This window comes from Lissotriton vulgaris, chromosome 10 (assembly GCF_964263255.1).
Source record: "Lissotriton vulgaris chromosome 10, aLisVul1.2, whole genome shotgun sequence".
NCBI classification, from domain to species: Eukaryota; Metazoa; Chordata; class Amphibia; order Caudata; family Salamandridae; genus Lissotriton; species Lissotriton vulgaris.
The window spans coordinates 545907877-545933213 of record NC_141698.1 but is presented as its reverse complement, the minus strand read 5'-3'; the positions used below and the strand labels follow the sequence as shown (position 1 = coordinate 545933213).

General features: G+C 44.9%; 1 protein-coding gene and 1 long non-coding RNA gene across 2 annotated transcripts in view; both read right to left on the bottom strand.

Moving 5' to 3' along the window:
• GLIS2 (GLIS family zinc finger 2) overlaps positions 1-25337 on the bottom strand; it is a 196620-nt gene that overhangs the window by 109661 nt on the left and 61622 nt on the right. The gene's annotated exons all lie outside the window — the stretch shown is intronic.
• On the bottom strand, positions 9390-10832 carry LOC147688501 (uncharacterized). The gene is made up of 4 exons (XR_015300696.1): positions 10249-10832; positions 10097-10155; positions 9905-9988; positions 9390-9816 (listed from the first exon to the last, which is right to left on the bottom strand). It is a non-coding gene; the product is annotated as an uncharacterized LOC147688501 (long non-coding RNA).

Below are 25337 nucleotides of genomic sequence, written 5' to 3'. Positions count from 1 at the left end.
AGAGCTCCGTGTGGACAGGAAACCATTATATCCAGCCCTGAGCGTAACCTGCACGAATCTAATTTATCATGTTCGTTATTCCAATCATAGTGGTTCTCAAGTAGACCCATGCCATGTGATGTGTCCAATCAGGTCTAACTCTTTTAGCAAACAGACGGGTGCATTGTGGGACTTGTAGTTTCGTGCCTAAGATTGTAACGGTAGTCCGAAAGATTACAACACGATGTCGGCTAAAAACAAAAGGTGTTTGAAACTGTCACGTGACATGAGAACACTTCGCAGCTATTCTTGGTGGCTGTTGGCGTCTTCACAGCCTTCGTGGTTCTAAACTAGCACCCCAAACTAACATTTCCACAGACATCACCTGCCATAGGAAGAGCGGAAATGCATTACATAACGCAAGTATGAAGATGCATTTCTGTTTTGCAATCTAATCAAGTTGCACTTGCAGAGTATGCCTGGAACTAGCTGACACACGCTCATTCCTCGATCTTGCAATCCTACCACGGTTCAATGAAATCTGTGTTGCGCAGCCCCACCCCCGCCGCCCTCCATACATCCTCTGTGTCGCAGCAGAGGGCGCCTGACGCCGCTACCCAGCAGCCACTACGGCGAGCCTTTTTTAGGTCTCGCGTAATGCTTGCCATTTTCCGCAACCTCACCCTCACTCACCCTCAACCCCTCACTCACCCTCACTCTCACTCATCCTCACTCACCCTCAACCCCTCACCCTCACTCACCCTCAACCCCTCACCCTCACTCACCCTCAACCCCTCAACATCAACCCCTCACCCTCACTCACCCTCACCCTCACTCACCCTCACTCACCCTCGACCCCTCACTCACCCTCAACCCCTCACCCTCACTCACCCTCACTCACCCTCACCCTCACTCACCCTCACCCTCACTCACCCTCACCCACCCTCACTCACCCTCACTCACCCTCAACCCCTCACCCTCACTCACCCTCAACCCCTCACTCACCCTCACTCCCTCACCCTCACTCACCCTCACACTCACTCATCCTCAACCCCTCACCCTCACTCACCCTCAACCCCTCACTCACCCTCACTCCCTCACTCACCCTCAACCCCTCACTCACCCTCACTCACCCTCACTCCCCCTCAACCCCTCACTCCCCCTCAACCCCTCACTCACCCTCACCCACCCTCACTCACCCTCACTCACCCTCACTCACCCTCACCCACCCTCACTCACCCTCACCCTCACTCACCCTCAACCCCTCACCCTCACTCACCCTCAACCCCTCACTCACCCTCACTCACCCTCAACCCCTCACTCACCCTCACTCACCCTCAACCCCTCACTCACCCTCACTCACCCTCAACCCCTCACTCACCCTCACTCACCCTCAACCCCTCACTCACCCTCAACCCCTCACTCACCCTCACTCACCCTCACCCTCACCCTCACACTCACTCATCCTCAACCCCTCACCCTCAACCCCTCACTCCCTCACTCACCCTCCACCCCTCACTCACCCTCACTCCCCCTCGACCCCTCACTCACCCTCACTCACCCTCACCCTCAATCACCCTCACTCACCCTCACCCTCACTCACCCTCACTCACCCTCACCCTCACTCACCCTCACCCTCACTCACCCTCAACCCCTTACCCTCACTCACCCTCAACCCCTCACTCACTCTCACTCACCCTCAACCCCTCACTCACCCTCACTCACCCTCAACCCCTCACTCACCCTCACTCACCCTCAACCCCTCACTCACCCTCACTCACCCTCAACCCCTCACCCTCACACAGTGCAATAGGTCTCGGAGCATTTGAGTTGGAGCTTTTAGAAATGTTTATGGCTTTTTTTTTGTAATTCTTTAGCATTGGCTACAGGAAACAAAAATGCTAAAGATTTACAAAAAAACCCCATAAACAATTCTAAAAGCACTAACTCTAATGCTGCGAGACCTATTGCATTTCCAATGCTTGTTTCTATTTTGATCAGACAGAACACTGCTGAACCTCAGTAAATCTGTAAATGCCTTTATAGCCTTGGTGACAGACCATAGAGGGGAGGCCACCCAGGAAGGAGAGTGCCGGCCTTGACAACCAGCACTATTACATTTGGATAAAGATTCTGTTCGTGCACCCTGAAATTTTGGGATATAGAAATAAACCTCTTTAAGGACCTTTCTTTCAAGCCAGTCTAGAAATACCATACAGTAAGACATCTGTTGAAATGCTTGAGATTTAGAAGAGGATGCAGGTCTACATTAGCCTTTGCTGTACTCCTCTGATGCTACATTGGATATAACACTGCCATGCGTTGGGACCAACCTTATAAGGAGGGCCACTGGAATTATGCAGCAGGAAAGGGACAAATTATGCGGCAAGGTTGAGTGAATTATGCAGCAAGAAAAGGCAAATTATGCGGCATAATGCAGAACATTTTGTAATAGTGTTCCTTCATAATTTCATCATGTTTAAACTTGCTAACACTCTGTGGGCATTGGTTGCACACCTCCTTAGTACCAGTTTAACATCCAAACATAATAATATGCAAAAGAGTGGTGGCCAGTACAGCTTTGTAAAGGGCCTTCCACTTCGGGGCAACACGTCATCGCATTTTTAGTAACTTTTGAACCGGTTGAGCTTGACACAAAAACATTTTTTTTAAATATGCAAATTATGCTGAAGACGATTATCTGGCAAATGCTGCAAATCTATAATTATGCGAAAATTGCTGCTGCCACACAATCGCATAATTCTAGAAGCCGTGCTTATAAACGAGCTGGGGAGGAGCACGCTTTTTGATGCACTGGTAGCTACCATGCAAACATGCATGTAAAAAAAGAAACTATTGTTGTGATCACTGATTTCAGAGCTTAACAGTTTAGTCGGGGGATAAAGAGATGGCCAAACTATTTGCAAAATAATTATTTCCTCAGATTGACAGCTAGAGATGTAACTACAATGCCCCTGTACTGTCACAAGAAGGCATAAACCAGAAGTTGTAACATGGAAGTATTCCCTACCATCCTGCATTCTGGTACTTTTCTTAAGATATATATGAAACCTTGCATATAACGGAATTTAAAGGCAAAAAAAAGCATGGGCAAAGACACCATTTTTTTATATTGGGAGAAAGGTTTTTTCAAGGTTCACTATTACACTCTTCTAGCATATCGTGGACAGCAGCAGGTCAAGCTTCCTTCACTTGCTAGAGAGGTACAACCAGGACAGCAGCAGGGCAAGCTTCCTTCACTTGCCAGAGAGGTACAACCATGGGTATAGCTCCGGAGGGGTTTGAGGGGAGACAATTGGGTGTTGGTTTTTCACCAAGAGGTTTTAACTTGTTTGTTTTTTGGATCAGGAACTTAATAATATATAGTGATCGGTTTACCTAAAAAGTAGTATACCTGCACCCATATAAGTATTCCTTGAATAGATGCAAATGTACTACTTTTTGGAATTTAAACTTTGGCAGTATTAAACTTGGAAAGCTATCCCAGGCTCAGGATTCAAGGCATACTACTGGCAAGCAAACACCCAAAAGGTGATAGAACGAATGATTGCAAATTGTCCAACCACAGGCAATTGCTCAGGTTAGCATTCCGAGCCAATATTTTCCACCCACTGTGCCACAATAGACACATTTAGGCCTGATTTAGGAAATGGTGGACGGAGTAAAGGTACGCAGGGTGTTAGAGGACTGTACATCCACCACCCTGCCCTAACTCAGCCCGCAAAACTTAGAAATGTACGCAGGGTTGGATTGGGAAGGCGGGCAGTCGGGCATTGGGCTCGTGCCTCAGGATTAACTGTGGGCCGCTTTTATAGGGCTTATGTAACCCGGCCCACAGAAACTTACTGTCTTCTCCACGTTTGAGTTCTGACGTCAGCTCAACATCCAGTGATCCTGGATGAATCACTTAATCTATCTGAAATAAAAATGAATGTGATTTTGTGCAATGTAGCTGGTGCTCACGGTATTTGCTCCAATGCCTTTGGATCCAATTCACACTATAAAAAGCTACAGAAAAATACTAACCATTTGGGAATGTGGCCCACTTTTTTGGGAGTGCCTGGCCGAATTGTATTTTCAATCCGGCCCTGTGGACATCTGCATACATTGTCAGGAACTGCTGTGATGACAGTTCCTGTCAATGTAGGAAAAGTTTGACAAACTGCTCTGTCAAGCATGATGGGTGGCAGTCAAATTTTTCCAAAGTTTTTTATTTTTCAAAATCAAACTCCTAAAGCTGGAGTTATTTAAAAAAAAACTAATGACCAAACACGTGGGAGTCATCTTCCATAGTGTGGGGGCAGTTTTCTTTTCTTTTATACTTCCAGGATATACCTGCAGCCAAGGACAGTTAAAAAAAAGTCCTCCACTCTAAATATTTTGGATGGCCTACCTCAGACAGCCTCTACTCCATCCGGCTGTCAGAAGAAATTTAGACAGATGGAGTAAATTTTACTCCGTCAGCGTAAATCTTGCGGTCCGCCCAACTCAAAATCAGGCGGGCAGACATTTTAGTTTGGCGCAAAGGGTATTCTGTTACTGTTGTGATGGAGTACGCTGTCTGCCAAAGTGTAAATCAGCCCCATAGAGCACCTGATGCAAATCAGTACTGACTCTGCTCCTCATGAGAACAGTCCATCGTAAACCTTAGCCAACTCACTCATTCACCCTGAGACCCACTGCTATTGTAGTTGGGAAGTTTGAGAATCACCCTTAAATCTGACTGACTAAACTATGCCCCTGGGTACAACATAAACAGCAGCAGCACAAAACATAAACAGCGTGTGTTGCGACAAACACACACATACACAAAAACAGCAGCAGTCTGTGTTCCCCTACCCATACAATAAGGGCAGCATTAACTGCAGTAGGGAACCTTCCCCACCTACAGCATAGATTTGGGTCAGGCAGCGATAAGTTCCCCTCAAACATCAGTACAGGTGGTAGGCTACAAAGGTGAACAAGCATTGGCAAAGCCAGTAGTCATGTTCTATTTTGGAATCGGATTTCTCAAGCTTTACTGTTTGTCATAAATATGTGTCAAGGTTCCCGAGTATAACCATTCTTTTCTCACACGGAAGATGTATAAAATAGGTGCTAACCTCAAAAAAGAGTGCTTTGAAAAGGATTCAGAGGATGAAGTTTGGATTATAAGTGGTTAACTTAAAAATCATTTGAAGCAAAATATTGCAGTGTACACTTTTGACAAAGAGCCAGTATTAAGAGCCAGTATTTTAATTGCAAACTGAAAAATACTATGTGTGTGCACATCTTTATTTTGTAAACAGGAAAAGCACATTATCCATCAACATAATGTCACAAGATCAGATTAATACTAATAAATATGGAAGGAAAATTACTGAATAACACTGTGTTTTATCATAGATGCAGGCATCCAAAGGGCATGCACTCCCTAAACAAAAATCCATAACTCAGAAATTAAAACGTTGTTGTCTCAGCAAGTTAAATAAATCAAGGGATACAGACTGGACCACAGGTGTAAGATACATGCAGTCTAACAACAGGGCTACTTGATGGGCCATCACTATAACCTAATTGAAATAAAAATGGGACAAGGTAATCATCCACAAAACATCATGGCCTTGAGGGACAGCCCAGGCCAGCTACAGCAAACCAGGAAGAACTCGAGAAAGCCACTGCCTGAAGGTGTCTGATCCAAAGACCTCTCTGTCTGTACTGATTTTGTACTTTTTGGTAGAACTGAAGGCAATCACTTCCAGGCAGATATAAATGACAGCAGCCACACTTAACATCAACAAATGTGGTCTACTTAGATGTCAGAAAGGTGTTAATACAAAGGTATGTAACTTCATAGTGACATACATTTGTAAATAAATTAAGAGATTAGCTGAGAGACAACAAGAGTATGGGCAAACAGTCCATGTTGTGCAATGTGTTGACAACATGACAAGAGAAACTGCTAGATGAGGCTAGCCTTTCTGCAGATGACATGGAGGACTGTCCAGACGGAAACACTTGATTAAGTGTCACCATCATCATAAGTATGTTTATTTTGGGCCATAGTCATTAAAACATTACTCATAAAATACCCTACAAATAAAATCAACAGAAAATGCACATGCAGTTAATAACTTAGTATTTCAAATCCATGGTAAAATATCATTCATTATAAAAAAAAGTACACAATTAATTTGGATACAACAACTATAAAGCTACATAAAGCTCCAGTTTCACTTATACCAAACAGAAAATTCCCAACCCACATTCATCACAACCCTATTAAAAATGTTCCAATATCTTCAAACTAGCTTATTAAAAAAATTCCACCTATTGCACAGGTCGCATCAAGAAACTGCATATGTGACAGAAATTTGGAAGCTTCCCAGCGATTCGATATTCCATATTTTCTTTAAACTGGCTTTATAAACATCCTACAGTCCCTCTTAAAAACACAAACAGTCCAGTAACAAATGCTCGTTGTTTGATCTCACTTGTATTCCACAACCACACTATGCCACATTTAGTTTTAGTCTCATGGCCATCTCAGTCCTAAAATACATAGGGTTAACTCCAATCCGAAATCTCAAAAGCTCTTGCCTCATTGCTGGATTCCCCAGTACTGATAAATACAAAAATACTAAAAGTTGATACACTCGAAGAAATGGAAAAATGAGCAATGACTTAAACCTGAAGAGTGGACTGCAATACAGCAGCTCGACCTCGGTGCCGCCACGTGCACGATCTTGCAAATAGGCTGCATGACCCTTGGGGAGCAGTGCAAGATGGGAGGTGCATATCAAAAGACAAACAGGAGTGCCGTTTCGGGCTCACTGGGAGGCTAAACAATGTGACAACCCCCTGTGAACGCGGGAAGAATGCGGAGTGTGTGGAAAGCGGGAGGACGTATGTGTTGTGTGATGCGGGAGGGCAGAATGACCTAGGAAGTGGAGGTTGTGAGGTGGACGAGCATTTGCTGCCCCTGGTCGACTAGTAAACGTCGTAAAAAACGTTTTACGGTTATTCATTATCAGCTCAACACTTCATATCTATAGTTCTCCACCAAGACACAAGCAAATGGGGCTCTGAGTAATACATTATATATGTTTACAGAATTCTACCTGCGATTATCAATTGTCCTCTATATGTGCCCATTATTAGAAAGTATGTTATGTAACACATACTCTTTGTTTTCGGGTTAGGTTAATGTACACCTTTGATACCCTCTCAATGAGTATTTACCACAAACCGGCAACACTGGTTCCTACATGTTCTTTGTGAATTGTATGCTCAAACTGTTTTAATGTGTGGTAATACTGACATCTGCTTATAGTGATATGTATTACTGTATTAACATAAGCATCCTTTATAAATTAAAGCGATTGTTTCTTTCTTTATAGTGATGATTATATATTGTACAATACTTGTCCTGACGAAGGTGACAAATTGTTGCTCTTTCACCGAAACACAGTTGTTTTAGTGTTTATTAATTTTCAAGTTGCTTTTAAGCAAAAAGGTGTTTTAACAATAAAGTTGTATTTAATCAGTACAGTACCTATGTACATTGGATGGTGTTTATGTGATTTGACATTTTATGGTTTCATTTTATTCGCACTAGCACTTTATTATAAGGCATTTTTAATTTATAGTCCATACTCAAACAATTGTGGCAGGTTGTTTTTTAATAAATAATAAAATATTCAGATGCACATTAGTTGTTTTAATATTTTTGGGTGGCTTATGATTAAGACTATCACCAATTTAGCAACCAATGTGTGTGTTTATGATTTACATTTATAAAATATTTCTTGTGAAGATTCGAAATACCATATCACAGTTTTCTTTAATGTATTTTTGTGGTTTATCGTTTTGTAAAACAAACCATCTCGTTTGATTTTATCTCTTGGTGAAAAGGGATCTTTGTTGTTTGATACAAACCAGGTCCCTGTTCTTATTATTAGGGTAACTCCTCTGTGAGTTTGTGGTCAATGGGTACACGTCATCTTTGCACCTGTGTCCAGCTACTTACAGAGACCGGCCAGAAAGAGGCTACCAAAATGGCGCCTAGTTTTGGCCACAGGTGTTGCGAGAGTGCAGAACGACAGGTCGCCATGAGAGAGTGGGGGGCAGGGTGGGAGGGCCGCTGTATAAAATATTGTTGACTCAAACGCATGCCTAATGTATGCAGTTATGTTCTAGGCCCAGAGGTCCACATATACTGAGCGCTCGTTTGGGGGCAATCCAGCTTTGATCCAAGCCGGAATATTAACGGGAAACTGTTAAGAAGCCGCAACGCTGCAGGAAACTATGCCAAGAATGTCCTCGGGTGAGGGAGGGAGAGAAAAGGTAATAGAGAGAGGAGAGAGAGACAGACAGAGAGCGAGAGGTGGATAAGAGATTTGGGTTAAATGTGTGTGTAATGTGAGATAGAGAGGGAGATGGAGAGAAAGTGTGTGACACCTGTCACGGTGTTACGGGTATTGGGACATAGAACACGTGTAAACATCCATGGACTCTTAAAGTACCATGCATCGGAGGACAGGGGGCCCATTGTGAACCTCCCCACGCCCCCTGTATGCGTCAAATCTCTTGTGTGTGGCGGGGGGGGGGAATGCCTTCCTGCATAGTGCTTTCTATGCTTTACACCTGTGTGAGGGGGCGGGGTGTGCCCCCGTGTGCGAGTACAGGCCTCACTCTGGAGCACGGGTCAATGCAAGTGTGAATTAACAGAAACTCAATTCCTATACTTTCATGTTCATTGTTAAATTGCTTAACATATCTTAAGAACGCTTTTAGTTTCAGGAATACACATCTCTTTTATTGCATCAGCGAACTTGGGGGCAGATTTATGAGGCCATTGCGCCTCATTGCGCCGCAATTGCGTCACTTTATTTGACGCAACTGCGGCGCAAACAATGCGCCCTATTTACAAAATGACGCATCTAGGAGATGCGTCACGTTGTAAAACACTGCGCCATAAGGAGGCGTTCCTGCGCAGGGGGGGGCGGAGGGGGGCGTGTGGCTGAGTGAAATCTATGAGATTTCACTCAGTCACTTTCAGGGCAATGCTGCATCAAAACCCTGCGCCTGCTTGAAGCAGGCGTAGGTCTTGACGCAAAATTTGTGCAGATGGTGTACCCCCGAGCCTTGCTGGAGCTGCGTCGCGCTTGCGACGCAACTCCAGCAATGCGCCACATTTCCGGCACAGATGCGTCACGCATCTGTGCCGTTTTTGCACCATGGTGCGCCGCATTATAAATGCAATAAACAAACAAGGGTCTTGACTCTTAACTCAGCAGGCTGAGTCCAACTATTATCTACCAAAACAAGGGCCAACGCTGAGACTCTCAGTTAACCAGCAACTAATTAGCAAGAGTAGCTGTTTTGAATGAAGCAAAAACAACTGGCTTAAAGCATAGCAAATGTATTCTTTGTTGTTTTTACATTTTACTTTCACTTATTGCAACATTATTTTTGTGCATGGGAATACAAACAGATTTATATACAATATATATATGAGACAACATCAATTACAATAGAACATTTTACACACTTCATACACACTTGGCCATCCAATCATACAACACATTCACACAAACGTAACCTAAACAAGACTAAAGCGTCCACGTAATGGTTGTAGCACCAGTGAACAAATCCTTTCGTAGTTTTAGTTATTATAGTCTTTATGAATCACAGTTCAAAGAGTGTCAACATCTCTTGTGAATAATGAAAGGGTCGTTGTAAAGCACCACTTGAAAACCAAACACGGGACAGGGTCGGTCGACGCGTTTCGAACCCCTATTTAGTGTTGGGGTTCTCCTCAGGACCAATAGGGTTCTAAAAAAATAACAAAAAAACTATTTCAGAAAAAAGCACAAAACCGACTAAAGACCACTTCCAGTGTCAACCACCTGCCGCTCCCTACCTTAAGCCATGATTAGCCAAACGTCAACAAGATTCAAATTCCAAAGTCAAGCGAAGTCATCAAAGAATGACGTATTCCCAGGGGCTGCAGAAAAACGTACACCACATTCAAAGTTAGTGGATGTGCAATAGTTAATCCCACACGCTTACACACAGTCACTCCGTGCATCCTATCTAGCGGTGTAACACTTACCCGCTTGCGCGTTTGTTTGTAGCTCGGCGGTCTGTGTAAGTCCCTCCTATTCCTTAGAGCTGAAAAAATGAAGCGAAAGGAGGTCAGTTAACGACGCTGTTGCGGGGATCAGAGCCCCCATCTAAGCGCTAGTATAGTCAGAGAACACGCACCGGCAAGGGGAAGGCGTCCGTCCTTCACTCCGGGTGTAACAATTGTTCTGCCCTCGGTAGCTGCATGAACGCGCTGGTACTTCCTGAATATCACGCGTCCCTGAGGGTTATGGGATTTGTAGTTCAAAAGATGAGTGTGCATCGCAATGAAACGTTCGGAAAGGATGGAAAAGGAATTCAAGCAGTGGGCTTGTAAATTTCAGAAATCTCATTTAACCCCTTTATAGCCGTGTTAAATTTCATAATCAACAACGCCTCGCGCTGTGATAATTTCGCCTCCAGGTCGCCTCCTCGTGGGTCCCTTTCAATTTTAGATAAAACTGTCCATTTTAAGTCAGTTAACTCATGTTTCAAGTTAGTCCAATGGTTCACCAAAGGTGCATTTTCTACCCCTCTACGAATGCGCGATTTATGTTGCGTTATCCGATTTTTTACTTCTTGTGTAGTCTTCCCAATGTAAACCAGAGGGCATGGGCAAACAATCGCGTACACCACGATTTTCGTTTTACAGTTAGTAAAGGTGTCATGCTTCCAATGAATGTTGTCATACGTGAATACAGATCCTTCGATAGTTTCACTGCAACAGGTGCATGTCCCGCATTTGTGATGTCCTTTGGTTGGGGGTAATCCAAGTAGACTTTGCAATGTTGGAGCTTTTATATTGTATATAAATCTGTTTGTATTCCCATGCACAAAAATAATGTTGCAATAAGTGAAAGTAAAATTTAAAAACAAAAAAGAATACATTTGCTATGCTTTAAGCCAGTTGTTTTTGCTTCATTCAAAACAGCTACTCTTGCTAATTAGTTGCTGGTTAACTGAGAGTCTCAGCGTTGGCCCTTGTTTTGGTAGATAATAGCATTATAAATGCGGCGCACCATGGGTGGCGGAGCTGTGGTGCACGTTAACTGGCGCATCCCTGGGGATGCGCCAGTTAGCATAAATCTGCCGGTTCTTTGCAGGGAGCAAATTATTTCTGGTGTATTTATTGTGCGGTATGAAAACAAATCTGTTTTGAACGAAGAGACTGCGCTCCTGTCCTGACCACACATCTGAGGGAGAAAACTTGACGTAGGTCCGGTGTACGGAGAGGGGTGGATTTGCACCGGGGTTGTAGTACATCTGTACATTTACTGTATGAGAGGGGTTTGGATGCGCCCCTTGTAGTGCTGCCGGTGCATGGGTGAAGGATGTTTAACGTCTTCCCATTGGCTGCGTACCAGGTCTGTCAGAGGCTACTTGGCACTGACTGTGGTGGGGCACAATACTATTGCACACAAACTGAATCACCAACTACTCTTTCACCACGTGATGCTCTTATGATGTGGGGTGGAGAGGTCATGACCTCCAGGAGGCGTGGTGGGGGTTCCTGTCTCAGACACACCATGGGGTAAGATCTGCACTATGTTAGGCACGCGTGGGGGTGGAGGTCTGTATATTGTTAAGTCAAATGAAATTGTGGACATATTTATAATGTTATCACTGCTTGTCTGATAGATACTTTTTGGGAAAGCTAATGGTCACTTACAGTAGGGCTGACACAATGATAGTGACCAGAACCAATAGTCATGATTAGACTAAGAAAGGTTATGCCAGCTGCCATAGGTCTGATCGGTTTATGATGAAACACTGAAAAAAAGCAGAAAGCCTGGCATATTTACTGTGCAAAGCAAGCGTTAAAGCCAATAGGTCATTCAAGGTGGATTATTATTATTACGCTGTCTATATGCTATGTACACTACTATTTCATGACGGCCACCTCCACATATATTTGAATTTCACCTTTACTTTTATATTGCAAGCAAATGCCCTCCACGCTTAACCAGCATCACTTTTCTTTTTTCTACTTTTAATTCTTTTAATTTGCATTGGGTTGTTGCGTTTGTGTGCCTTATTGAGGAGGTGTGCGCGGGGGGGAATGCAGGAAGGAGTCAGTGGGAGGATGAATGGATGCACGAATGCAAGGATGGGTGACAGCATGTAAAAGTCAGTGACTCCCTACATTCCCCCGTTATCGGGATGCACTTTCGGGAAAGCCAGACCTATTGGCTTGCCGACAACCACCTTACATTTTCCATCTTGTAATTCTGTATAATGGAAAAAACTGCAAAACTATATGTACCAGAATGCAAAGCTCCAAACCAGGCCTGCAGCAGGTACTGGCACCAAACATGGAACAATTTGAGAGTTGATGAAACACTGGACGGATATAAATGCAGAGGGCAGAAGCCATGCTGTCAAAGTACAGATTTGGCAATGGTGACTATGGATAAGCTCTCAAGCACACGTCCCCCTAGAAGGGTCTTCACTGCCCTATGTGAAGGAGTGCAGCCGTATCTGGGGGTCTGAGGGAGAAGGTTTATCTACTCAGAGTGGCAGGATATACTGTCATCTTCGCCCCTACCATAATTTGGACTATGAGAAAAAAAACTGAGGAAATTCACTTTCCCACTTGCTTGGATAGGAGCGGGGTATGTTTTGATGAGGGGAAAGCTAAAACAACATATTTATTTCCTTTAAAAATCGCGAGTCTACCGCTTAAACCCGGAGTGCTGTAGTGCGTGAAACCTGCACAGCTTGAGGCGGGCTCGCGGGGGTCTGTGCCGGCCTCGCCCCCTCCCTCCTCCCTGGTGCGTGTTTACTCGGCCCCCGGGGCGGAGGGGTATCGGATGTGCCTGGCATCCGCGGCGCAGGTGGACGAGATGTGTTCAGAGGCAGACGGAGGGCTCCGTTCATGGGGGAGGGAGAGGCACAGTCTGGCTTTGTACTCCAGCGGGAGGGAGGCAGGGCGGGGGCTTCAGCCGCTGCAGCAAAGAGCTTCCTGCTGCGGCGTGGCCACCGCCGCACCCTGCGCGGCGCAGACGGAAGCACGCACGCACGCACGCACGCACGCACAGGTCACGGGTGCCCCACAGCTGCTGTGGAGGAAGGGAATCACGCCCTGGAATACACGGAGAGAGGGCTCTGGGCGACGGCGAGGGGAGTGCAGAAGGGAAAGGTAGAAGGAAGGACATTCACCATCAAGCAAACGTGACAGGAGCAGAACAGGGAAACGTAGACACGAAAAGAAAGGCTGCAGGGATAGGGAAGGAGGAGGTGGCTGCATTAGAACCAGGTGTGTTTTTTTTTGGGGGGGGGGGGTAAGTGAGGTAGTGGTTGGTATTGCAATGGCGAATGAGCCAGGTAGGTAGCGACAGTTCTAAGGGTTGCCTTTATAAGGGTTGCCTTGGTAAAGGCAACCCATGGGGGAAAAGTTCAAATTGCTATTTGGTGGGACCTAGTAGGCAAGGCCCGACTCAAATTATGCGGGAGGAGAGGACTAAATTATGAGGCAAGAAAAATCAAATTATGTAGCAAAAGCGGCACGTTTACTGTTTTACTTCATTATTGAGTCATTTTTAACATTTTAACAGTGTCTGGGCAAAGATATCAATCACCCTATTAGTACTGATTCAACACCCAAAATACAGCAATTAGTAACAGATAGGTGACAAGTCAACCCCTGCAAAGGGCCTTCCACTGCGCAGCAACATGTGCTACATTTTCATAGTAACAATTGATCCTTTTGAGCTAGAAACAACATTTTTGGTGAAATCTGCAGATTGTACAGCAGACTATGTGCCATATTCATCAGTAGCTGCAAACCTGCATAATTCCGGTGACCCTGGCTATGTGAGAGATTAGGATGGGAAAGTGGTTTGACTATACTTAGTGATAACATGTGAAATTGGTATTATCAAAGCCGAAACGTATGGTTTACATTTTAAGTCTTGACCCGGGCTTTAACTGGGGCGGGTCTCACCGGGTCTGAGCACCAGCAGTTTTTTTAAGGGGGCCTCGAAACGGGTCTCTATCGGGCTCTGTTTTGTGCCCTGGCACAGGCAGTCCGTTTTTTTTTTTCGGACTGCAGTGACAGCAGGCACATCGATGTGCACGTGGTAAGCGTTGAAGAGGGAGGGAAATCCTTTAAAGAGAGTCATTTTCTCTCTGGATTTCCCTTCTCTTTTTGAAACTCAGGAGCAACAACATTGTCGTGGTGTCACCAGTGCTTTAAGTGGAAGTTTTTTGTCAATATTATATACGAGCCATAGTTGTTGCTTATTTATCTTATGCAACTAGCAACCATTGACAAAGCCAATAGTCCTTACTTGTAGGTATGATGTGACTTGTATCATATCTGGACGCAATGACAGAAACAGAAAAATAGAAGTCGGGCAGCACACTGTGCTAAACATAGATTTTTAGCTTACGTGTTTTTAAGCCATGCCCTTAATTACACTGACCACACCCCTTTGAGAGACCCCCACAGTTTTTTCATCCCACTTAAAGCACTGGTCTGGACAACAATATTAAAAAACCCTTATGGAAAATGTAATGTGTAATGACTCAGTGCACTCTGAATATATAAAATAGTCCATCATGTGTTGAATTCAAGCACTTCATAGGAGGAGGAATGACACACCAAAGGGCCAACCAGTGCTTAATTTGAGCACTTGGTTTCCAGTGCTCTGCACTGCCACTGAATTGTCAACACAGGCACTTATGACAGTCTTCCACGTGGTGGCAACATCTTTTTAATTTACAGATGAGCACAACAACTAATGTTTATTAATTCAGTATGCATTAAAAATGAAAATACCTGCTGCCTAAGCTAGTCTTATAGCTTTAGGGGTGTGGGGTACTCTGAATTGCCACACTTCTAGCTGTACGGTGGTTAGCAGTTGTGTTGGTACCATTATTGGTAGTGTTGACAAGGGCAAAGGGTGGAGCAGGCTGCAGTGGCCTCCTGATGAGGGACCTGTCACTTATAAATTAAGCACTGAAACCAACAAAGAGGTGAGAGACATATACTCCTCTGGGTGGAGCCGTAGCCCGTTTTATGGCGATACAACGCTATACAAATATCTATAATGTAGTGTCATTACAAAAGGGACATTTTGTAGGCCATTTTATATTTGCACATTTTGCCACCAACACACGCCAATGATTACTTGAGTAAGGTTAGAGTTGTAAATCAACGCCCACTAAGATTTAGTAAGATGGGTGGGTGCCGAGTAATTTTGAATTGCACCCGCGAGCCGTTTCAACTTTGTGCCACGGAAGCCGCAGCGCACAACATTAATACTTAAAACCCAAAGTATCTGTTAGGTAGGAGGCCCGATGTGACCAGCTGCCCGCCACATTTATCAGGTCTAATCTCATTGCTGGCTCTGGAGACCCCTCCAGGTCCCATTTCAAAGTACAGTAAGGGTGGGATCTGAATCAATCAATCAAGAAATTTGTATAGCGCGCTACTCACCCGGAGGGTCTCAAGGCACTGGGGGGGGGTCCGCTACTGCTCGAACAGCCAGGTCTTCAGTTGCCTCCTGAAGGAGAGGTGGTTTTGGGTGAGGCGGAGGTGGATGGGGAGGGAATTCCAGGTCTTGGCTGCCAGGTAGGAGAAGAATCTTCCTCCCATGGTGGTTCTTCGGATGCGTGGGACGGCGGCGAGGGCGTGGTTGGTCAATCGTAGTTGGCGGGTGGGAGTGTAGAAGGTCTTTGGACTGCGAGCACGCTGGAGCTGCTCTTCTTTTAATCTCCTCAATCAACTCCTCGCGGAACCCGCTCCGCGGGTCCCGCTTCGCCTCTGGTTCTCTGTTCGCGCTGCTGGAAGTGCGCTGTGACTGCGAGGTATTTCATCAGACAGAGCCTCTGTGGCGGTGGTGTGGGCAGGGCTGCGAGCGTGGTCAGGCGAGGACTTCAAGTCCCAGGAGCGCCTGACCCTCGGCATCACCAGCAGCTGACCCGCTCTCCCTGCTGGCTCCTCCCCCGCCTCAGCGCGGCTATAAACCTCCCTTGTGACACCGCAACGCGGGAGCGCGCCGGGAGAAGCCCGGGACAAGGGCGGGACCGTCTGAGGCCGTCAGAGGCTGAAGAAGGCTGGGCTGGGCCCCCTCCCTTGGTTCTCCGGTATTAAATCTGTGTCTCGTTGCCTCTACAGTCTTGTATTGTATTTCAGGGTTATTGGCTTCATATTTTACAATTGTTATTAATTTATTGTTACTCCCCTTCTAATACAGTCTCATGACGGCTAAAAAACTACGCTCCGGGCGAGTGATTGTAGGGAGATCTGGGTCTAAAACCAAATCTAACCCCCTACGGAACAAAATTGCATCTTCCATGCAATTGAAAGGCCAATGCCAGCTTTTCAATTTATGGGACAAAGGGAAAGATAAATCCACTGATCTGCAGTCCCCGAATGAAATCCCAGGTTCTAACGATTCGGTGCCTGTTAATGGGGTCATTGATGTTTCCTCTAGTATAAGCTTGGTTGCTAGTCAATCTTTGCCTATTCTAGTTAGCCCCGAAGTATTAAGGGGCTCACCTTTGGCGTCAAACAATGTACATCTGAAACAGAATGCTCCCCTTGAATCTTCGGGTAATATGCCCCCAAAATCTGATAAAATTGTCCCCCCCCCCAAGTTGCACTAATGGATGTTCCTAAAGTTTCGGTGAATACTGATCTTTTGTCAGCCGCGTTAGTTAAATCTCCTGTAATAGGGAATGATTTTACACTGCCTGACATTGATTTAACAGCTCATAGGGCGCGGGTGGGATCGTTACATGGGAACCCTAAAGGTGTGCCTTTAGAGGAAGCAATAACTATTTCGAGTACCGGTCCTCTAAGTAGCACACCTTCTAATAAACTAGATTTTTCCCTTCCACAACTAAACTTTACATCTTGTTCAGGTCCAGTGTTGAACAATTTAGCTGAGGGTTCTCCAAATATTAATGGGAGGCTAATTTCTAATTCTTTGTCCTCTTTGGAATCAATTCTTTCTTCGATTTTGAGTTTACTTGAAAAGTTTGTGGGAGGTTCGGAATGTATTTTTGACACTGTAACGCAAATTTTGCAAGTTCTCTTGCTAAGTAAAAATGAGTTAGTGTCAGATCTTCCCATACCATCGGCTTCTTTGTTGGTGCCCCCAAAAATAAGCGCTCCTTCCGCTTCGGTAGTTTTGAATTCAGCTCAATCTTCTCCTTTGACAGAAGGTCAAAAGGAAAAGAAGCCTGTAGTTCTCCCAGCTGTCCCCAATCCTTCCAAAGTGGTTTCGGCTGGCGCTAATTGTATAGCTCCAATCAGTGACAAGATAGAGGTAATAGTAACATCTCCACTCATTCCCAAACCCGAAATTCCATCTCTCTTTCCGATAGTCTCCTTGCCGTCAAGCAAAGAAGAGGAGATTCCTAAAGTAAATACTGGATTGATGGGAAAAGTGAGTCCCCTGAAACACAATAAGATCAGAATGAAGAAGAGGAAACCCATTCGAAGATTCGCTAAAAAAAGACAGAGGAAACTTCTTTTTGATAAGAATGCTGAATTAAGTCTAGAAGATTCTCCACAGGTGGAGCAGTCTCCTACCTCTCATGTAGAAGCTAGGGTTGTCTCGCCTAAAGAAGACGCCCCCTCCTCTGGCCTAGGTCCTATAAGCTTTACTAATCCTTTCCTTCCCAAGGTTTCCCATCCTTCCGCCAATCCTTTTTCATCATATTGTAATGTTAAAGCAGGATCTTGCCAAGCTGTTTCTAAGGTTACCTCTCCTTCTGTCATCCCGTCCCTTACTTCTCTAAATCCTTCAGCAAGACCCTTTCAGGCTCCATCCTCAATGACAGTTATTCTCCCAAAAGAAAAAATAAATGTGGATACTTTGTATCTTGATTTTTCTCCCTTATTTGAACCAGATTTAATTTTAAATAGATCTGCCCTACTGATCTGTTTTAAAGAGATCGAAAGTTTGAAATTAATTCAAACGTCCGATTTAGATATTGTATTTCTCCTTAACTCCTTCGTGGGGAAACCAATAAGATCAACAAGGGTGAAATTCCATTCGAAAGTTGTGTTAAATCTTGTTCTACAGTGGGCAGAGGAATTACAAGTTAGAGGGATAGATGTCATGCCACACTTTGGGGAAAAATGTACTCAAAGCATTCTCGCCAATTCTTCACTATCACTTCCCTCTAATACGGGTGTGCTGTTGTCGGATTGGTCTAATTTTAGATCAGAGGACCTAAAAATTTGTGTGGCTAGGAATGAAAGGCTAGTTTCATACAAAAACCCTCCCCTTAAGCAGACAGTGAAGGATGATCAATCTAAATGGAGTTGGTTACCTGGAGTTCTAGCGAGTAAATCTGCTCCCTGTTCTAAACAACATTCCAATTTTTAACAGAGAGCTGAAATTTATCTCATGGAACACCGCCGGATTCAAGGATTATAAGGAGAAATTGGGTTTCTTGCATTCTCAAAAGGCAGACATAATCTGTTTGCAAGAAACCTGGGTTGAAGGAAGATTAGCTTTGGAAAAAGACTACTTTGTTTTGGAATACAGCGCAACCAGCACTAGAAGAGGCCATGCTAAGGGAGGGTTAGCATGCTTGTTATCTAACAGATTGCAATGGAACTATTCACACTATCTAGATCCAGGGAAACTGTTTCAAGCAATAACCCTAAAAGATGTATTTGAGGATTGCCCCAATAGATTGTTGATTGTGGTAAATATTTATATTCCCCCCAATTGTAGTTTTAATGCTGGTTTAAAAACTTTATTCACTTTTTTAACTAAAGCGTTGGATATCTCCCCAACTCCACATGTGTTAATTTTTGGGGACTTAAATTGTAATATATCTAACTGTGGGTTGGAGTTGTTTAGAAATATTCAATTGGAAGAGTCCTTGAATATACCATCAGCCCAGTTTCCCTCCAAAATTAAAACTAACAAAAGAGGTAAACTTATCTTAGATGGTCTACTTAAAGTTGAATGCTTAATAGTAAATGGGAGGCTTCCGTCTGACACTCCGGCAGCTTATACTCGTAAATCTAATAAGGGAAAATCTATTATTGATTTTATCATGGTAGATTATGCCGGTTTTCACCTACTGAAGGATATGAAGGTCATTGAGTCTAGTCTTAGTGACCATAATGCGTTGATGCTTTCTGTCTCCGTTAATCTTCAGAATGTGGATCCGTGGAGTCTGGATACAGATTTTGTGAATTTTGATTCCAGCTCAGGGAAATGTTTCTGGAACCCTTGTACTGTTGAAAATGTGGTGCCTCTTTTGTATTTTACTGTTGAGAATTTACCCCTCTGGGAAGGGAGAGAGCTGTTGAGTTTTATTAATTTTTTAGATTCTGTAACTGCTAGTGCAAAAAAGAAACCAGGTGTGAAACAATCCCTCGTAGTCCCTCATCCTCTACGGGCTATAAATAGAGAAATAAACAAAGTTGTAAGGGGGCAATTTTTATTCTTTACCCAAGAAGCTAAGTCTAAGTTGTTTATCTTAAAAAGAAGGAGAGTCAGGCTTAAGGCCCGTTTAAAACGCTCTAAGGAAGATGCCCTCTGGATTCAACTGAGGGAAGCTTCTTATAATGGCCAAGCCAGGACATTCTGGTCCTTAATCGGCAAAGGTTGTGGTACCAGAGCCAGTCCAACGCCTATTGCCATTGAGGAACAGGTGTGGGTTCATTATATCGAGAAGTTGTACAGTAACAATAATTCTCAAGTTTTTAATGTTGAATCTGATAATGTCTCACGTATACTTGACTGTCCAACGGAAAAGGAAATTGAATGTGCCATTAAGAATATGCGCTCCTCTGGTGCGATGGGTCCTGATAAAATCCCAATTTCAGTATTAAAACACCAGAGTGAACTTTGGAGTAAAATACTCTTTCCAGTGTTTACATTTTGTTTTTCTAGTGGAACAGTCCCCCCCTCCTGGAAAGGAAGTATTATTGTCCCTTTATATAAAAAAGGGGCAAGAGATCTACCACAAAATTACCGTCAAATTGCTTTGCTTGATGCCATTGGTAAGGTTTTCGCAAAATGTGTGCTTACTTTAATGAATCAATGGGTATCTGAACATAAAATCCTTCCCATGGAACAAACAGGTTTCAGACAAAATCATGGAACTTTAGATAACCTGACTGCATTGCAAGTTATCAATGAAAAATATGTGAAAGTCCGTGGTGGTCAGGTATATGGCGCCTTTATTGACTTCTCCACCGCCTTTGATAAAGTAGACAGAATTTTGCTGTGGAGAAAGTTATTTAATTTAGGTATGCCCCCATTCCTTATTAAGTTAATTCGCGCCCTTTATTCTGACACCTGGTGCAGAGTTCTACTTGGAGGTGAACGTGGTGTATCTAAATTAATTCCCACTTCCAATGGGTTGAAGCAAGGTTGCCTTTTGGCTCCATTGCTATTTTCCTTATATACAGTTGATTTACCCGTCACCCTCTCTGCTTGCGCCGGTATTGCCCCGTCCTTGGGTGGAGTTCCAATTGCATGCCTTATGTATGCAGACGACATCTTGATTTTGGATCTCACCCCAAAGGGCCTGAACAATCGGTTGCAAGCACTCTCTGAATATGCTGAAAGTCATTTCTTATCAATAAACACGGCAAAAAGCAAAGTGATTTGCTTCTCTGGTAGATAGAAGCCTAAATGCCTTAATTATCCATGGGTTGTGGGGGGGGAAAAACTGGAATGTGTGAAATCTTATACCTTCCTAGGTAAAATTGTCACTTATAATTTAAGTGACAAATTACACATTGACAATAACTCTCGGAAGGCTATTTCTCAGGGAAAGAGTTTAGTTTCCCTGTATAAAGCCACAGGTAGAAGGCATTTTTCTATTCTTTTAGATGTTTTCAGAGCGAAAGTTCCGGCCTCCCTGTTATACGGAATTGAGTTAACTGATCTAAAAAAGTGGAGTTTTTTAAACTCGGCGGAAGGGAAAATTTTACGTAGTTTAATGTCTGTAGGTACAGCAAATGCGACTGCTTCCTTGAGACAGGAATTGGGTTTACGTAGCAGCTGGGTTCAAGGTCTGGCAAGTATCATACGTTGGGTAGTAGCTTTATCTAAAGGTGAACCTAATACCTTAAGAGATCTTATAAAAAATGAATTATTAGGATCTTTTAATGATTTCTCCCTGATTGTAAAAAACTTCAGATTTGCCGTGCTGCAATTGAAATTGGAGGAGGAGACTTTATTTTTATTATCCTCTCATCAATTAAAAACTGTTCTGAAGTCAGCCTCCTGGGAATTGGGGTTTTGTCAGGATAGAGACTTTTGTTTAGCGAAAAAAGGTTGTACGCCTGTTATCGAATCTTATACCCTGCGGAAAGCTCAACCGTATATGTATTGGAACATCTCCCATGGCGTCAGACGCCTTGTGTACTTATTAAGACATAATTTGCTTCCGTTGAAAGTTCTACATGCCAGCTGGTATGGTCATTCGGCATGCTGTGATCTTTGTCAATTGTATGATCAGGACTTAGATCACGTCATGTTTGTTTGTCCTGCACTGATGTCTTGCAGGCGTAGATGGTTAAGACCAATTTGCTTACAACTCAACATATTATCTGCTTCTGCATTTAAGGCAGCCTTGATTAACCCACCTAATGAAATGTTTGCTTTTAAACTGTACAACTTTTTAAAATGTTTTTTGGACCTGTATTAGGATGTCTCTTGTAATTGTGATGGAATAATATTTTATGTATTTCTTGTTTTGTATGTATATGTTGTTTTATGTGTACCTCATAAAGAGTTCCTTATCATAATAAAATAAACTTGAAACTTGAAACTTGTGTAGAAGGTCATGCTGTTGTTGAGGTGCCTGGGGCCCATGTCGTGGAGTGCTTTGTGTGCGTGGGTGAGGAGGAGGAACGTGATTCTTTTGCTGACGGGGAGCCAATGCAGGTCTCTCAGGTGTCTGGAGATGTGGCTGTGGCGGGGGATGTCCAGGATGAGTCATGCGGAGGCGTTCTGGATGCGTTGAAGTCTCGCCACTTGACATGTGCCACGGTATACCCCGCAGTGGCATGTGCCTTGTGGCATAACCTTAATGGAAATTAAGCACCAGCCACTCCCTCGGCACACTATTAAATGGAAGAATAACTTGGAAAGAAAATACAAGCAAATATCTAAATCAAATGATAGCAAGCCCAGTAGGTCTCACCTTTGGGTTTTAGAAAGGTGAAGTATAGCTAATGAGTCAACAAAAAGAGGTGCTTGTGAGAAACTGGGTTCTTGTTGCAGTACTCCCCTACTAGTTCCCTGGTTTTTAATGCAACTTTGACTGAGGTGTACTGCTGACCAGGTTCCCAGTACCAGTGTTCATTTCCTGTACCACGATTGGCATAACTTCAGCCACCCCTGTAAGTCCCTAGTAAATGGTACCCATGGTACCTAGGGCATTGGGACTGAAGAGGGTCCACTGGGGCTGCAGCACCAATTGTGCCTCCCCAGAGACCCCTCACTGAAACTATGCAAACTGGCATTGCAGGCTGCATATGTTGGTAAAGAGAAAATCGAAGAGTCAACATGGCATACAGCCCTGTATGCTTGAGGTGTAGGTATGTCACCCAACTGCAGGCCTTACAGCCCTAAGGCAGGGTGCACTATATCCCATGTGTGGACATATCTGCATGATCAGATATGACCCTACAATATCAGGTCCATTCTTGGATATTGTAATTGCACCAGGAAGCTATAGAGAGTACATGGGCTGGATACTTATCATTACATGTTTCCTAGCTAAATGATAGGTTCACTGTACCCTAAGATAATTGGTACCAAACATCTTGTCTTAATAACTCCTCACTGGTGCCAGGGTTGGACTTAATAATAAAAGCACACAGGAGACCCTTTAGAGAGTCCCTAGAAAACCTACCAAGCACTGGTGTGGTCTCTGACTAGTCTTAGGCAGCCTGCCTCCACCAGACATGTTTCTGACCTCATGGGGAGAGGGCCAGCGCTCTCATAGGCCAGAAACAAAGCCTGCTTTGGGCGGAGGTGCTTCACACCTCCCCAGGACAGGATAGCCTTCCAAGGATAGAAGCTTCAAAGGCGATGACGCCTTTGAAATGTGACCCAGGCTGCTCCAGCTAGTAGAGGGTTCCAACCCACCTGTCCTGCTCCACATTTGACAGGACAGTTGAAAACATTAGGTAAATTAGGAGGTCCCCATTCAGCCTACATCATCCCTAAGGTGGGGTAGGCAATGTGGACCCCACTTTTCATTTGTCCCCATCTTGGTTTGAGGGGGAATTAGCCAATTAGGGTCAGGGTAGTGCCCCTGCCCACAAGAAGTGGTCACTTAGAGGGTGCAGACAACCTAAAGATAGGTAGCCCATTGGCTACTACCCGTCTCCCCCTTTAACGCACCTACATTTACTATTTAGGTGGCACCTCTAAACCCTGAACTTAGATTCAACGTACACAGAGAAGAAAAGGACAAAGAAGAGCTGCTGACCCGAGGACTGAAGCCATGCTTCAGAAATTTGGCTCCAAACCCTGCCTGCTGCCTTAAGGACTTGATAATCATGGCGTGCTGTCTCGTCCTGCAACTGTGAGGCCTCCAAGAACCTCCAGCCTTCTACAAATCACCAAGGACCTCCCTTGGAGTGGAGGTACCATACCCCTTCCCTGCAGCCCGCAGGAACTGAACAGCAGAATCCAGTCTTAACGACTTGCTGCTCCCCGGCAACACCGACACAGTAAACAAACCAAAAGTGGTAGACCAGTTCCAGTGGGGTCAGATCTGTCTCTCCACCAAGTTTGGAGACACCACGACCTACCGGAGCCATGTCCACACCAATTTCTGTGTTACTGGACCCTCTGCAGCATTCACAGAGACAGAGAGTCAAATCCGAACTCCAACTGCCCAGGAAGCAAGCACCCAGTGAGGGATGTTGAGACCCTTGCGACCCACTTTGTGAGTGGGCCAGCTGACCCAGAATTGCCTCTCCAACCTGCCTGCTCCTGACTGCGAGAACATCTTGCAGTGCGCCACCCGGCTGACCTATCTACTCTGCACCCAGCCCATCCAGCTTGAGTACCAATGAACCAGCTGTGTTCCTATGGTCCTGAGGAACATGTGACCTGCTCTCTCACTTGGGACCCATCGGACTTACCTTTAAATCTACTTGTGCAGTGTGTTATCAGATGGCCCCCATCGTAGCGCACCAGCTACCAACGACCTTAACACCCTGCTCCCAGCTGAATCCGGGACTCTCCAGAGAATCCGCTGATAGAACATTGGGCCTGGCCTTGCGACTTACCTAAATCCCAAATGTGAACCTTGAAATCTACTTGAATGAATTCATATGCATTTTCTTGTTTCTTCCCATTGACTTCAATGGTGCATAATTGTGCACTAAAGTAATTCATTTTGCGAACTTTGAATATTCATATCCTAAAAAGTACTTAATTTAGAATGAAGTTCTAGGTCTGAAAAATTATATAAAAAATCGATGTTATGGGGATGGGCTACTGCTACAATGGAGGCAGACGTGTCCTGGTAGAGCTCTGTCGGAGGCTCCTCTGAACAGGTACTGCTCTCTGAATGTGACTGCCCGCTGAGACTCACCAGGTGCGACCCCGCTGGGACAACGCTCGGGGGTGCTGCTGGAGGTCCTGGCCTGCCCGTGTCCCGATTTATGGATCCCGTCGAAGTGGTCTGCACGACGCGGGATCCTCGGGCGGCTGCTTAAACAAATCGAGCCCGGGGCTTAACTTCGCCCACAGGGCAGAAAGACATGGCGTAGCAGATGCGGGCTGACGGTGGTGGGACGCGGCTGCTCATCCGGCCGATACCTTGCTGGATATTGGCCGATGCGAGAGGAGAGGGATTGTGACCCCTGCTGGATCGCGTGCCTGGCTGTGCCGTGCCTCTGCATGGGTTGCAGACTGCCGCAATAGAAGACAGCGGACTACGGGGAGAGGCGCTACCCTGCCCGCCTACACTGTCGCTACCTTCGTGGCGTATCTGCGGTGAGCGGGCCCCCACCCGCGGAGGATAACCATCGATACCAGCTCCCCCGCCATGTTGCTGGGACCGCCTTGGTGCTGCTGGCGGTGTACCCCCGGGACCAGCCTCTGACTTCCGCAACGTGTGGGGACGGTCTGCGGGAGTGATTGCTTACTCGGCTCTTCGTGCCGCCACTGCTTTTGCGGTGCAGATGCGGTGAGTGGGGGCCCCCCGTATATGATACAAGTGACAGCTTGCCCTGCTGCTGCCCCCATAGATACTTGCTGGCTGCAGTTGGG